The sequence below is a fragment of the Spermophilus citellus genome (genome assembly GCF_964194105.1).
Source record: "Spermophilus citellus genome assembly, chromosome: 13".
Classification (NCBI taxonomy): domain Eukaryota; kingdom Metazoa; phylum Chordata; class Mammalia; order Rodentia; family Sciuridae; genus Spermophilus; species Spermophilus citellus.
The window spans coordinates 70,694,231-70,710,698 of NC_138193.1; positions in this window are offsets into that span (position 1 = coordinate 70,694,231).

Consider the following 16,468-nt stretch of genomic DNA (forward strand, 5'->3'; position numbering starts at 1 on the left):
GTATATTGATTGAATAAGATCTTAACACCCACTGCTCATTACCTCCAGCTTTATTGATGGTCTGCCTTTTTGCCTAAGGAGATTCAGGCTGGGTCTGCAGAGGAAGCAGGGACACTGAACAGCCTTGAAGGGTGCCATGGCAACCACACAGAGCTGCCACCAGGGAGTTCATGTCAGGTTACACCTTAAAGTGAAAAGAAACCCTTTCCCATTCTATGAGGTGGAGACAGGGGGAAAAGAGAAGTAGGTGGGGTGGTCAGAGCTCAGGTAGGATTCTATCCATAGGGATGCATTCATTCATCAGAGGGGACTTTTCTCTGCTTGTTGGGAGCTTAGGAGGCCACGCCCTAGCAAGGAGAAAGGCACTAAAGCTTGACTTGGGTTATTAAATGCTGAGATATTTTCTCAAGATGTTAATCTCACAGCCAGAATCAGAATTAGAGGACTCTCTCCTATGGGGCAGTTCAGGAATCTGAAACCCTTCTGAGCTGGTCCTAGGTAAACCACACAATGCCTCCATGTCCCAGACCTCTGTGGAGGCAATATTTTGTCATTACTTTAATTAGTTAATAAACCAACCCTCTACAACATTCCTGATAGTAGATCACCAGCAGATGCCTGGATTATCTCATGAAACCAGCCTTGGTCTGGAAGAAAATTGAGAAGTATCACTAAATAAGTATAAATTGTGTCCTTACTGTAACAGAAAAGGTAAAGAAATGTGGGGAAATGGTCTTGGGAACTTGATTTCTCTTAGCACTTTCAATCTGTGCCCCTACTCCAAGGATCCCAGGGAAAGTGAGGGAGACAGGTGCAGAACACTTGCCTCTAGGGCCCACCCCACCTCACTTTTCCCAGTGGGAGATCAGGGACTCAGTGGATTCTCAAATACTTGGTAATGGGCCCTTGTCTGCTAGGAATTTTTGCTCTGCATCTCTCTTTTTATGATGCTTTTTTTGTGGCCCCCCAAATCAACATCTTTAAACACATCTAACCTCCTTGCTTACCTTATTCACCTGCAGGCACGCCAGGAGGCTGAGTAGGAGAGACGTGTTGGGTAAGTATGATTCAAGAACTTTTTTCTTCTACTTATTATCATTAATAGAGGCCATAATGATGATGACATTTGACAGCCCCTCAGGGGATTTATCTTATTTTAGTTTCTCTTTGCAGAGCTGCTTTGGGATTTCTTTCTTTCTTTCTTCTTCTTCTTCTTCTTCTTCTTCTTCTTCTTCTTCTTCTTCTTTTTTTTTTTTTGGTGGTGGTGGGCGGGTACAGGGATTGAACCCAGGGGCTCTTAATCCCTGAACCACATCTCCATCCCTTTTTGTTTTGAGACAGGGTCTTGCTAAATTGCTTAGGGCCTCACTAAATTGCTGAGGCTGGCCTGGAATTTGCAATCCTCCTGTCTTGGCCTCCCGAGTTGTCATTATTTCTTAGCATCGGGGAAACTATGCTGATTTAGAAAGTTCACTTATTTTGCTCTCTCTCTCTCTCTCTCTCTCTCTCTCTCTCTCTCTGTATGTGTGGTGCAGGGTGGCTGACAGATTCTTGAAGGAGAGATCCATTGCTTGGCTATTTTCATTGGTGCTGTGTCGGCTGCTTGGTCAATACTGATTTTTCGATTGTTCCTTCTGATCACACTGCATTATGCTGCACTGGCCCAGGGCCTGTGAACAGATTTTAGCTTGAAATGTTTGTTCTCTGGAAGCTGCTGACCCTCTCTCCTTTGTCTACCCCATCAGGTTTGCTTGGGCTCCCAACTAGTTTGAAAAGGTGTGAGAAAAAAACATTTGCATTCATAATTTGCTAGGCACAGCAGTTTGGTTTGATTTTTAAAGTTTCTTTGGTCTTAGAATTTATGGTAGGAGGAGCTGAGCCAAGGAAAGTTCCTTTATTCTTTTCTTTTTTTTTTTTTTTTAGTTGTAGATGAATTCATTAACTTTATTTTATTTATTTATTTTTATGTAGTGCTGAGGCTTTAACCCAGTGCTTCACACAGGCTAGGTAAGCACTTTACCACTGAGCCACAACCCCAGCCTCCAAAAAAAGTTCTTTTTAAAAAAAATATGTATTTTTTAGTTGTAGTTGGATACAATACCTTTTTATCTTATTTATTTATTTATATGTGTTGCTGAGGATCGAACCCAGGGCCTCATGTGTGCTAGGTGAGTGCTCTACCACTGAGCCACAACTCCAGCCCCTAAAGAAAGTTATATATATATATATATATATATATATATATATATATATATATATATATATATATATATATATATTTCTTAGTTGTATTTGGACACAATACTTTATTTTATTTATTTTTATGTGGTACTGAGGATCGAACCCAGGGACTTACACGTGGCAGGTGAATGCTACACTACTGAGCCACAACCCTAGACCCTAAAGAAAGTTCTTAAAGAAAATGTATTAATATCAGAAGCAGGCAGAGAAAGACTTTGAAACACTCTGATGAGAATATATTGTATTTGAAAATAGAAACAAAGGTTAGCAGCCAAATTTTCCTTTGCAAAATTAGCACTTGATGCCTATTGTTGGGAGTTCTTATTTTTTGGTACCTGAGATTGAACTCAGGGGCACTGGACCACTGAGCCACATCCCCAGTCTTATTTTGCATTTTATTTACAGACAGGGTCTCACTGAGTTACTTAACGCCTTGCCATTGCTGAGGCTGGCTTTGAACTCGGGATTCTCCTGTCTCAGCCTCCTGAGAAAGGCATGTACCACCGCGTCCAGCCTGTTGGGACTTCTTGATAAGGCTCTGGTGATTAAATAAAAGGGGTTCTGCCCTTGAGAAACAGATTTGTAAAGATCTTAGACGAGTGCTGAGTATGTAATAGATACTATATAAATGCTTGATAAATAAAATATACAGCAGAACCGAGGGCCAAATGGGAGTGGAGGAGCTACAGATAGAATATACAGCTGGTACCAAGACAGCCATATTTGGAGTTTAGGGAAAGTTGTTACTGATGGTAGACAACAAATCTAGGAGGAGCTGGGGGCTATGAAAATTCAGGAATTACTGTTTGAAGAAGACACAATTTCTTAGTTGAGTACCCATCACATGGTAGGTGCTTCACAAATGTTATCTCATTTAATCATCTTTGGTTGAAGAAGCTGCCATATTTTACAAATCAGGAAGTTGCCAAGGGCTCATGGCTACTGCATGAGGTCATCAACTCTCTCCAAGGAAGGACTAAGAGCAGAGAAGGGATTTGGGCTTGTTCTCCTTGTATACTTTGTTAGGGGGAGGGGCAGCAACCCTTCCCCATCTCTTCTTTAGTGGGCTCAGGATGACACTGTGGGAAGGGGGTCCCTGTCCAATGGAGGTTGGAGGGAAGACAGGCCATGGAGACCTTGCTCTAGCATGAGCGCAGAGGGGCTCTTGGGGCCTTGGAGTCTCTGGGGTGGAGAGCTCTCTAAATCTGACCCAGACTCTTCACTTTTCCTCTCTCCAGGGACTTGGCCAGATGCCCAGGCTGTGCTGATAGAGTACTGACACATTTCCTAAAATAGGAAGCCTTTGTCACCAGCCCATTCTCTCCCTTTGGCTGAGCTGGGTGGGGCCTCCTTAGAATAAATCTCTCTTGATAGGTTTGTTTTACCAGAAGAAATTTTGGTATAAAAGGGTGTGGCTTTGGGGTGCCTTTGGCCTGAGGGCCAGTTTTCTGGCCCTGGAATCTGCAACCACTGATGCTGGGGTCAAGTGGAATAATAGGGTAGGTTGGGGGTTGGGTAGGAGTCTGGGCTTTTATTTCCTGTTTAAAAGGCAGAAAAGAAGTCCAAGGAGCCTCACTAACTACTCATTTCATTTCCTGCCCTTCCCGCAACTGCTCAAGGCAGGGAGCTCTAAGCTTGGCATTATAAGAGCCACATTCAAGTCCAGATTACATAATTTTTTTAGCTAGAAGGGCCTGGAGCAGATCTTCCTGATACTTGGTTTTCTTGGCCCAGTCTTTGCCCTGCCTCCTCATAGGACTATAGTCTGGTCCCACAGGTGTGGCCTCTGTATGTAACAGGCACTGCGTCATTAGACTTCTCAAGCTGATAAGACAGATTTTGTTTTCTCAGAGATAACACAGGCATTACAGGGTCTAGAACCGGAAAGGCGAGCCCCAGCCTGTTGTCTGCCCAGAGAGCTTCTGTTTTGTGCCTGGGTCAGTCTCTATTTCTTCCCATCCCCACCTCTTCCTCGTCTATTATGAGAATCACCAGGTACCTCCTCCACCTCCTCCGTCTGCTGTTTGAATTTTATGTGGCTGTGCTAATTCACTATCCTAGCACATTTCCCCCCCTGCACTCTGTTGCTCTGAAATTGGATTTCAATGATCCATCAGACTTTTTTCCTCTTTATTTATTAAAGTGTAAGATTTGTTTCATTATTTTCTTTTTCTTTCTTTCTATTTTCTAGCAGCTGATAGGGATTGAAAGGGTGTGTGTGTGTGTGTGTGTGTGTGTGTGTACACACGAGTGCACATGCATGCTAGGGATCAAGCTTAGGTCTCATGTGTGTTAAGCACACACACTGCTACTGAATCTCACCTCCAACTTGTCTCATTTCTAAATCGTGTTGTTTTTTGAAATATTTATTTTTTAGTTGTAGTTGGACACAATACCTTTATTTCATTTTATTTATTTATTTTTTAATGTGGTGCTGAAGATCGAACTGAGGGCCTTGAACATTCTACGCAAGCACTCTGCCTCTGAGCTACAATCCCAGCCCCTCTAAAATCTTGTTTTTACTGTTCAGAATTCTCTTGAAAAAAAAAAAGAAAATATAATCCCCCTGATACATTTGGTTTTCCAACTTTGCATGTGATCACAGTAGGAGGCCACAGTAAGAATAGCAGTGAGACCATGACTTTCCCTTCCTCGATGTGTCATTTTGCCTTGAAAATTAGTAAGGAGGGAGGGAGGAGGAAGAGACCCATTCTCTCAGTTGAAGTTATGCTTCTACAATGTCCATCTGTGTTGCACTCTTCAGAGGTGAGTTTGGCAGGACTTGCACAGAGTCATCAACATGGGCCTTGATCCCTCTGTTGATGGTGATGGGAATAATTCCCAAGGGTACAGTTGCCACACAAACACACCCATTAGAATAGGCAGTAGCTTGGGGAAGACTTATCAGAAGGGACTCTATCCCCCCTGGTTGACATTGGGTGTGTTGAGTCAGGAGACAGAAAGAGATACCACAGGAAACAAAAGACAAAGGCAGACTGGCTAAAGCAGGAGGTGTGTGTAAGGATAGCCTTAGGACTTAGCTTAAGCAACTCCATTTTAAAACTCCAGTTTGATACCTGCAATCTCATCAGGCATACCTACGGAGCCCTCCAGTATGGCCCTCAGGCACCAACAAGTCACTTCTCCCCACCCTGACAAACTCAGAGTGAGGTCTCTGGCATGTTGTCCTCCCCACCCCCATCCCCATCAGGGGGAAAGGCAAGAAAATCAGGGTGGGGACAACCAGACCAGATGCTTTAACCCCAGGGCAAATGACATCACTGAGAAACCTGGTGGCAGCTGATAGGTATTGAAAGGGTGGTCAGAAGCCCCAAAATTTAGTCTAAATGAGGGAGCAAATGAACAGACATTCAGCCAGCATGTTAAGCACACACACTGCTACTGAATCTCACTGCCTGATTCTTTGTGTTGTTCTCACCGCTCTTAAATTCTAAAGCAACCTCTTGACTGGTAAGAAAAGGACTGGCCTTCTCAGCCAGCCATCAGCTCCACCCCAGGATAAGCCTGCCTTGGTTTCTGATCTGGTCACCACGGTCTGATGCATCTGCTGGACTTAAAAGCCTAAGGCTTGGGACTTTCCATCTGACATTTGAGCTTAACATGCAGAGGGAATGTCTGTCATGAGCCTGTCATGATTAAGTGTGTTTGCAGTGCTTAGAATTAATCTAGAATTGTTTGCTGTGAATTGATTATGTCTATTGCAGTGCCTAGCATTAAGGATTGTCATTTTCTTGATTAAGAACCTATAAAGGGGGCTGGGTTGTGGCTCAGAGACAGAGCGCTCGCCTAGCATGCATGAGGCACTGGGTTCGATCCTCAGCACCACATAAAAATAAAAAAATAAAGATGTTGTGTCCATCTACAACTAAAAATTGTTTTAAAAAGAACCTACAGAGTGAAATTATATTGAGTGATTTGAGTGAATAAAGCATTGAAAAGGGCAGAAGCGGTAGACATTCTTTATTTCTCCCCCTCCATTGCAGGAGTCGCACCTTTTGTCCATCCAGATAGTGTGCCAGCCATCCTGGCCAAGGTGGAAGTAGTGTTGACCAGATTCCTGGTGAGCAGTGCAATCAGACCCTTCATGCCCGGGTTAAAGGCTGGAACCAGAGGACATTCCTTATTGCCAATACAAATAAGTAAATAAAGTGAGTCAAGAAGGAAGTTCTTGTGTTTGAGAAGCTCAACGTCTACCAGAGGTCAAAGCAATTCCTAAAGCAAGGAGGATGTGGCAGTTATCACAAGACAGCTGTGTATGTGAGTGGCTATGAGGATGGCATTTTACCTGGGCTCACTTTGGCCTTCTGAACTGGCAGAGGGCAGTGAATTAATAATCTGCTTGTTTCCCATCTTCCCTCCATGTTTCTTTTCCTTCTCATTGAAAATCTGCTATTTGTATAGCAATGTGCTGGGTTCTGGGTTTGGGATTGATGTGTCACAATAAGGGATTCAACAGTGTTTATGAAGAAATGTCATTGCCAGAGTTGGGGAGTACTGCTATAAGGGCCAAGTTATGCTGCTTGAAGGGGCTGGGATCTAGACTTCCAAAATCCATGTCAGGGCAAGCAAGCTTCATCCACGGGCATCATTGTAGACCACATCCTAACCTCAGCTTTAGCACCTCTTCTGTTCCTCTGTTCTGGTGTTTGAAAGTGAATCATGGGCATAGATTACACTTCTACATGAGTGTCTTTCATTTTACTGTATCTGACTTGGAAAGACCCCTGGCATCACCCCTGAGGCAAGGCTTTGGTACTGGGCTTCCTTTTTCACTGTGGCCAGCCTCCAGGTTTGGGTTCCAGCAAATTCCTTCAACCCAGATGTATCTTGAAGGGCTTCAGTGTAACTGAGAATTCAAGACCTTGACTGGTGTCTTTTTTTTTTTTTCAGTAGTATGTTAATTGTTGAGAGAACAGGGTTCTGTGAGATCTCAGAGGACTTGATTTTGGTCCTGAGGGACAGTCGGGATTTGCATAAATGGAAAGGGGTAAGGAGTGAATGCGTTCTTGGCAGGAGACAGGATTCAGCTAGGCCTCAGACGGGAATGTGTCAAATGAATTCAGGGAGCAAGGAGTAGACTGGTGTGCTAAAAATATTTATCAAGCACCTTCCATGTGCCAGACACAGAGCAGATTTAAAGTAAGGGTGATACGTGATCTTTGTCCTCAGTAGGTCTGTAGACTGACTCTGAAATGTCTCCAACGGCATGGAAAAGCCATGGATGGAGAAGACTAAGGTATAAAGCTGGAGGCAGGAATTGAGGGTGCAGGAGAGGGTCAGCTCTTCCAGCACAGAGATTCAGATGACTATAAAATGTGTGCTCAGGACATAATCTTAGTAAAGCTGCAGATTATGTTTAAAACAAACATTTACAAAGAGGATTGGCATGAGGAATGTGCAGAGAGAGTGAGCGGTCCTGTGTTGCAGAGCTTCCAAATTGCAGTAGAATTAGCCAGCAAAAGTGGAAAGAAAAGAAATCAGAGGTCAAACATAAGTGTATTTTAATAGCCATCCCTCCAGCCTGGGGCTGATCTCCTGATGTTGCTTTGTTGCTATTGTCTTGACGACTGTGGCAGCAAAGTCTTATAGGGCCAGGCAGATCTTTCCAGGTTGGTAGATTCTTTGGCTTTTTGAACCTCTCCCAAAAATTTGCTTTGGTTTCCTCTCCCTGAATACAGAGGAATGCCTGTGGTCCCTGAAATAGAGTAACAGTTGACTAGTTTTTTGTCCTTTTAGCAGAAAAACTAGAAATGAGACAGATAATTTTGGTCCTTGTATTTCCTCTCCGAACATGGCTGAATTCTAGTGGTTTCTCTAAAGGGACTTACTTTGATTGCTATAAAAGCTGTTTTATCATCACTTAAGGTATAATTAAAAAAACAGCCAAGAGCTAGGGATGTAGCTCAGTGGCAAAGCCTTGTTTAGCATGTGTAAGGCCCTGAGTTGATTACTAGCACTAAAAACAAAAACAAAACAAAACAAACAAACAAACAAAAAACCACATACCAAAAAAAAAAAAAAAAATCCAGACATGAAAAAAGAGCACTGGACTGCCAACAATGAGGATTCATTCAGCAGGTATTTTTGTCCCTATGTTCAAGTCACTTGGCTAGGCACAAAACCAAATGCCTACTTATAAAAGCACCCCTTGAACTAGCCTCCCCAATGTTCAAGATCAGGATACTATCCAGATGAATGGACGGGAATTTGAGACACTATTTTCCAAAGGAAACAGAATGTTCACATAATGGAAAGGATGGAGACAAGGGAAATTTTTAGTGGTTTTCCATTTGGCTAGAGGCTTTAGCCTCATTCCTCAGAGGTCTTTGTGAGGCTACCAACCAAGTTTCTGGAGAAAATGCCCTTGTTCAGCTCTAGATCAAGAGAGAGAAGTGAGGGCTGGGACTATAGCTCATTGGTAGTGTGTTTGCCTCCCCAGCACCTCCCCACCCCACAGAGGTGGAAGAATAATCTGAATAATCTATGAAATGGGAAACAAAAACCTGTGTGGAGTCTTGCAGTAGAGCGGAAACAGGCTCACTTCTTCATTGCTTTCTCTCTTTTCTTTTTTTGGTGTTGCAGGTTGAATCTAGGGCCTCGTGTATATCAAGCAAGCACTCTACCACTGAGCTACCTCCCCAGCCCTTACAGGCCCACTTCTGATGAAGCTGGTCCCTCATACAACAAGCAGGGGCATCTTGCCTGTTTTGACCCAGGCTCTGGGAACCTCATCTGAACTAGATGCTGGGTAGAAGGGTGTGTTTCAAAAATCAGCACAGGTGCCAGGCGCAGTGTGCACACCTGTAATCCCAGTGATTTGGAAGACCGAGGCAGTAAATTTGAGGCCAGCCTCAGCAACTTAGTGAGACCTTGTCTCAAAATGAAAAATAAAAAGGGTTGGGGATGTGGCTCAGTGGTAAAGCATCCCTGGGTTAAATACCCAATATTCCCCCTCCTCCTCAAAAAAAAAAAAAAAAAAAAAAAGAATCAGTGCTGTGGGGCAGGTTGGGCTACCACTGGTTGAGTTTGGAAGGTCCTGTGGAGGGAGGTATGTTGTAGGACTGAGTCCTTCTGTGTTCCTGCTCACTGCTGTGACAACCAGACAACCATGATCGACCCAGGATGATGTCAGAGCATGTACTATGGGAGAACAGCTCAAACTATGACAAGTTTATTTCCAGATTGCCCCAAACAGGGATTTCTGTAGCAAGTTAACCTCCCCACTCCTTTCCTCCCTGCTCCTCCTCCTTCTCTTTCAAATTGGAGTTTCTGTCAATATGAATCATTTGTTAAAACAGTTCTAGGCCAGAAAGCATGCTGTGTTGCTCCTGGGTTTGCTCTGGGAGGTGCCTCTGACTCAGAGAATTAGTTGATCTTTTGTACCTCAGTTTCTCTTACACATAAAAACAAGATGATACTTGCCCACTTCAGACCACAAGACTGTGGGAAACTCACAGAGAATAAAGAATATTTAAATTCTCTTAATACCTTTGAGGAAGGCAGGATTTTGGCCCATACATTTTCTATGTGATAGCTATATCTTGGCCTGGAAAAATCTTTCCTGCAAAAGCCCATTTCGTTGTTTGTGCCTTTATCTCTTTTCTTTCTACTTCTCTTCTAATCATTCCTGCATAGCAATTGATTCCACATGACAAACTTGATAGTTTGTTAGTAATAATAGTTATTACTTATTGAGCAACTCCTATGTACCAGTCACTCTGCTAGACACCATATTATCTCAAATTCTTAAAACAGATATGAAAGATGGTATTATTAGTTCCCTTTTATACTTGTAGAAACTGAGACTCAGAGAGGTTAGGGCGTAGGTGGCCCAGTTAATAAGAGCTGTAGCCCGGTTTATATGTCAGATCTACCTGGCTCCAAAGCTATACCTTTTCTACTCTACTGACTCCTGGTCACTCTGCTTAGATTTCTGAGGGCAAATGAATAGAATCTGCCCAGAGAAGGCAGTTCCTACCAGAATAGGTGACTACAGAGAGCATGCTTCTGATCACAGGTGCTGGCAGTACCATCATGCAACCCAAAATGTGCTTAGGCTGCTGTGGTGGGCACAGTATGGTGTCTTTTCTTTCCTTTTCTCTGCCTTTGGATAAAATGTCACCTGAGACTGAACCCACCATTTTTGGTATAGAAGGCTCTATGTTCCTGGCTCAGAGCACCACAGAGGACAACAGAGTTCAGCCAAGAGAAGAATTTGTCTGGCGAAGACTCATAGCACACCTCCTGGACTTTGAGGATGCACCAAGTCCCCCTTTCTCCCATCCGACACTTCTTTAAAGAAATAAAAGCAATGGAACAAGACAGGGATGCCCTCTATCACCACTTCTATTCAATATAGTTCTCGAAACACTGGCCAGAGCAATTAGACAGACAAAAGAAATTAAAGGCATAAAAATAGGAAAAGAAGAACTTAAATTATCACTATTTGCAGATGACATGATTCTATACCTAGAAGACCCAAAAGGGTCTACAAAGAAACTACTAGAACTAATAAATGAATACAGCAAAGTGGCAGGATATAAAATCAACACGCATAAATCAAAGGCACTTCTGTATATCAGCGACAAAACTTCTGAAACGGAAATGAGGAAAAACACTCCATTCACAATATCCTCAAAAAAAAAAATACTTGGGAATCAACCTAACAAAAGAGGTGAAAGATTTATACAATGAAAACTACAGAACCCTAAAGAGAGAAGTAGAAGAAGATCTTAGAAGATGGAAAAATATACCCTGTTCATGGATAGGCAGAACTAACATTATCAAAATGGCGATATTACCAAAAGTTCTCTATAGGTTTAATGCAATGCCAATCAAAATCCCAACGGCATTTCTTGTAGAAATAGATAAAGCAATCATGAAATTCATATGGAAAAATAAAAGACCCAGAATAGCAAAAGCAATTCTAAGCAGGAAGTGTGAATCAGGCGGTATAGCGATACCAGATTTCAAACTATATTACAGAGCAATAGTGACAAAAACAGCATGGTACTGGTACCAAAACAGGCGGGTGGACCAATGGTATAGAATAGAGGACACAGAGACTAATCCACAAAGTTACAACTATCTTATATTTGATAAAGGGGCTAAAAGCATGCAATGGAGGAAGGATGGCGTCTTCAACAAATGGTGTTGGGAAAACTGGAAATCCATATGCAACAAAATGAAACTGAATCCCTTTCTCTCGCCATGCACAAAAGTTAACTCAAAATGGATCAAGGAGCTTGATATCAAATCAGAGACTCTGCGTCTGATAGAAGAAAAAGTTGGCTCCGATCTACATATTGTGGGGTCGGGCTCCAAATTCCTTAATAGGACACCCATAGCCCAAGAGTTAATAACAAGAATCAACAAATGGGACTTACTTAAACTAAAAAGTTTTTTCTCAGCAAGAGAAACAATAAGAGAGGTAAATAGGGAGCCTACATCCTGGGAACAAAATTTTACTCCTCACACTTCAGATAGAGCCCTAATATCCAGAGTATACAAAGAACTCAAAAAATTAGACAATAAGATAACAAATAACCCAATCAACAAATGGGCCAAGGACCTGAACAGACACTTCTCAGAGGAGGACATACAATCAATCAACAAGTACATGAAAAAATGCTCTCCATCTCTAACAGTCAGAGAAATGCAAATCAAAACCACCCTAAGATACCATCTCACTCCAGTAAGATTGGCAGCCACTATGAAGTCAAACAACAACAAGTGCTGGCGAGGATGTGGGGAAAAGGGTACACTTGTACATTGCTGGTGGGACTGCAAATTGGTGCGGCCAATTTGGAAAGCAGTTTGGAGATTCCTGGGAAAGCTGGGAATGGAACCACCATTTGACCCTGCTATTGCCCTTCTCGGACTATTCCCTGAAGACCTTAAAAGAGCATGCTACAGGGATACTGCCACATCGATGTTCATAGCAGCACAATTCACAATAGCTAGACTGTGGAACCAACCCAGATGCCCTTCAATAGACGAATGGATAAAAAAAATGTGGCATCTATACACAATGGAGCAACTATGAACAGAGCAGGGAGGAAGAGCAGGAAGAAAAGATTAACATTAAACAGAGACATGAGATGGGAGGGAAAGGGAGAGAAAAGGGAAATTGCATGGAAATGAAGGGAGACCCTCATTGCTATACAAAATTACATATAAGAGGTTGTGAGGGGTTGGGAAAATAAACAAGGAGAGAAATGAATTACAGTAGATGGGGTAGAGAGAGAAGATGGGAGGGGAGGGGAGGGGGGATAGTAGGGGATAGGAAAGGTAGCAGAATACAACAATTACTAATAGGGTATTATGTAAAATTGTGGATGTGTAACCGACGTGATTCTGCAATCTGCATTTGGGGTAAAATTGGGGGTTCATAACCCACTTCAATCTAATGTATGAAATATGATATGTCAAGAGCTTTGTAATGTTGTGAACAACCAATAAAAAAAAGAAAAGAAAAAAAAAAGAAATAAAAGCAAGTGGCTTCCCAGGGTGCTGCAGATTTTATCTCTGCAGGGCTGCTTCCAGAAGGCCTGGTTTTCAGACAACATGACTTACCTGGAAGCTGTTAACTTTGCCCTAGTTCATCTTATTACAGGCATACTTATCCTTTTTGTGATACTTTGAGACAATGGGTGTGGTGTCTGATGAGTTGAAACCTGTCTTAATGAAGCACTGAGGCTGGCGTTGGGACTGCTATTACTTGCTTGACGGTAACAGCTTGCACAACAGTTTCCATGGCTCTCAGCACCGCCAGGCCTGCACTGCCATACATCTGCTCCTGAAAAGATTTGCCGTTTGGAAATGCAAGCATTTGGCTCTAGCAAATGGCGCCCTGAAATAATTATCCTAGTGTTCAATGCCCTCTAAATGTCATTGCCTCATGATCAGTATTGATTTTAGGACTTCTTTCAGCTGCTGAGCTGTCAGCAACCCCTTGAGGGGATCACAGCCTTTGATACCTGTGGAGTAGCTGCTGGTTTTATTGATGCATTGCCAGGACCAGAATTCCCCAGGGCCTGTCATTAACTCTTCAGAAGAGTTTTTGTATACAACATCCAAAATACTTGTAAAATTCTGCATTGTGTAATCACTACCAATATTGCACGTATAAGACTTTTTTGTCCCATTTGTGGTAATCGCCACTTTGGTAGTTATTCAGGCAAATATGTATATACATTAAGGTAGGCATTTAAAGCACTTCTTACATATAACATTCTATTTTTCTAACTTTCTAAACTTCTCAGAGAATGATGTATTACAGGATATATATCCTGTAATATATTATGTATGTGTGTGTGGGTATATATATATATATATATATATATATATATATATATATATATACCCACACACACATACATAATATATACTGTTTTATTTTAATTTATTAATTTTGCAGTGCTGGGGATAAAACCCAGAGCCTTGTACATGCTAGGTAAGTGCTTTACCACTAAGCAACTTCCCCAGTCCTAAATAGTATTTTATTTTTTTCTAGTATTTAAAACTTGTCCTCAACAGGCATGGTGGCACACACCTATAATCCCAGCGGTTTGGAAGGCTAAGGCAGGAGGATCACAAGTCCAAAGCCAGCCTCAGCAACTTGGCGAGGCCCTAAGCAACTTAGTGAGACCCTGTCTTTTTTTAATTTTTAAAAATTTTATTTATTTATTTATTCTGTTTGTTATACATGACAGTAGAATGCATTTCAACTCATACTACACATATAGAGCACAATTTTTCATGACTTTGGTTGTACACAATGTAGAGTCACACCATCCATTATTCATGTCTTCATACATATACTTAGGGTAATGATGTTTTTCTCACTCTACCATATTTCCTATCCTCATGCCCCCTCCATTCCCCTCTCTTCCCTTTGCCCTATCTAAAGTTCCTCCATTCCTCCCATTTTCCTCCACCATGGCCATTAGTCAGCATCCTCCTATCAAAGAAAACATTCGGTTTTGGTTTGGGGGATTGGCTTACTTCACTTAGCATAATATTCTCCATCTCCATCCATTTACCTACAAATGCCATGATTTTATTCTCTTTTATTGCTGAGTAATATTCCATTGTGTATATATACCATGTTTTCTTTACCCGTTAGATTTCTTTATCCAGTAGATGTACTGAAGGGCATCTAGGTTGGTTCCACAATTTAGCTATTGTGAATTGTGCTACTATAAATATTGATGTGGCTGTGTCTCTGTAGTATGCTGTTTTTAAGTCCTCTGGGTATAAACCGAGGAGTAGGATAGCTGGGTCAAATGGTGGTTCCATTCCAGTTTTTCCAAGAAGTATCCATACTGCTTTCCATATTGGTTGTACCAATTTGCAGTCCCATCAGCAATGTATGAATATGCTTTTTTCCTGCATCCTCGCCAACACTTATTGTTGTTTGTATTTTTTAATAGCTTCCATTTTGACCGGAGTGATGATTTACATTTCTCTAATTGCTAGAGATGTTGAACATGTTTTTCATATATTTTTTGGTTGATTGTGTACCATATTCTGAGAAGTGTTTGTTCAGTTCCTTGCCCCATTTATTGATTGGGTTATTTGTATTTTTTGGTGTTAAGATTTTTGAGTTCTTTATATATCCTAGAGATTAGTGCTCTATCTGATATGTGTGTGGTAAAAATTTGCTCCCAAGATGTAAGCTCTCTCTTCACCTCACTGATTGTTTCTTTTGCTGAGAAGAAGCTTTTTAGTTTGAATCCAACCCATTTATTAAGTCTTGGTTTTATTTCTTGCACAATAGGACTCTTGTCAAGGAAGTCAGGGCCTAATCTGACATGATGAAGATTTGGGCCTACTTTTTCTTCTATTAGGCATAGGGTCTTTGGTCTAATTCCTAGGTCCTTATTCCACTTTGAGTTGAATTTTGTGCATGATGAGAGATAGAGGTTTAATTTCATTTTTGCTACATATGGATTTCCAGTTTCCCTAGCAACATTTGTTGAAGAGGCTATCTTTTTTCCAATATGTTTTTGGTGCCTTTGTCTAATATGAGATAACTGTATTTATGTGGGTTTGTCTCTGAGTCCTCTATTCTGTACCATTGGTCTACAAGTCTATTTCAGTGCCAATATCATGCCGTTTTTGTTACTGTTGCTCTGTAGTATAGTTTAAGGTCTGGTATAGTGTGATACAACCTGCTTCACTCTTCTTGCTAAGGATTGTTTTGGCTATTCTGGGGCTCTTATTTTTCCAGATAAATTTTATGACTTTTTTTTTTCTATTTCTTTGAGAAATGTCATTAGGATTTGATTGGAATTGCATTAAATCTGTATAGTGCTTTTGGTAGTATGATAATTTTGACAATATTAATTCTGCCATCCAAGAACAAGGGAGATCTTTCCATCTTCTGAGGTCTTCTTTAATTTTGTTCTTTAGTGTTCTTTAGTTTTCATTGTAGAGATCTTTCACCTCTTTCATTAAGTTGATTCCCAAATATTTTTATATTTTTTTGAGGCTATTGTAAATGGAATAGATTTCCTAGTTTCTTTTTCAGAGGATTTGTCACTGTTGTAAAGAAATGCCTTTGATTTATTGGTGTTGATTTTATATTCTACTAGTTTTTGAATTCATTTATTAGTTCTAGAAGTTTTCTGGTGGAATTTTTTGGATCCTCTAGGTATAGAATCATGTCCTTGGGAAATAGTGATAGTTTGAGTTCTTCTTTTCCTATCCGTATCCCTTTAATTTCTTTCGTTTAATTGCTCTGTGTAGAGTTTCAATAACTATGTTAAATAGAAGTGGTGAAAGAGGGCAACCCTGTCTTGTTCCAGTTTTTAGAGGGAATGCTTTCAATTTTTCTCCATTTAGAATGATGTTGGCCTGGGACTTAGCATAGAGAGCCTTTACAATGTTGAGGTATGTTCCTGTTATCCCTAGTTTTTCTAGTGTTTTAAACATGAAGGGGTGCTGTATTTTGTCAACTGCTTTTTCTGCATCTATTGAGAGGATCATATGATTCTTATTTTTAAGTTTTCTGATGTGATTAATTACATTTATTGATTTCTATATGTTAAACCAACCTTGCATCCCTGGGATGAACCCCATTTGATCATGGTACACTATCTTTTTGATATGTTTTGTATTCCATTTGAAGAATTTTATTGAGAATTTTTGCATCTATGTTCATTAGAGAAATTGTTCTGAAGTATTCTTTCTTTGATGTGTC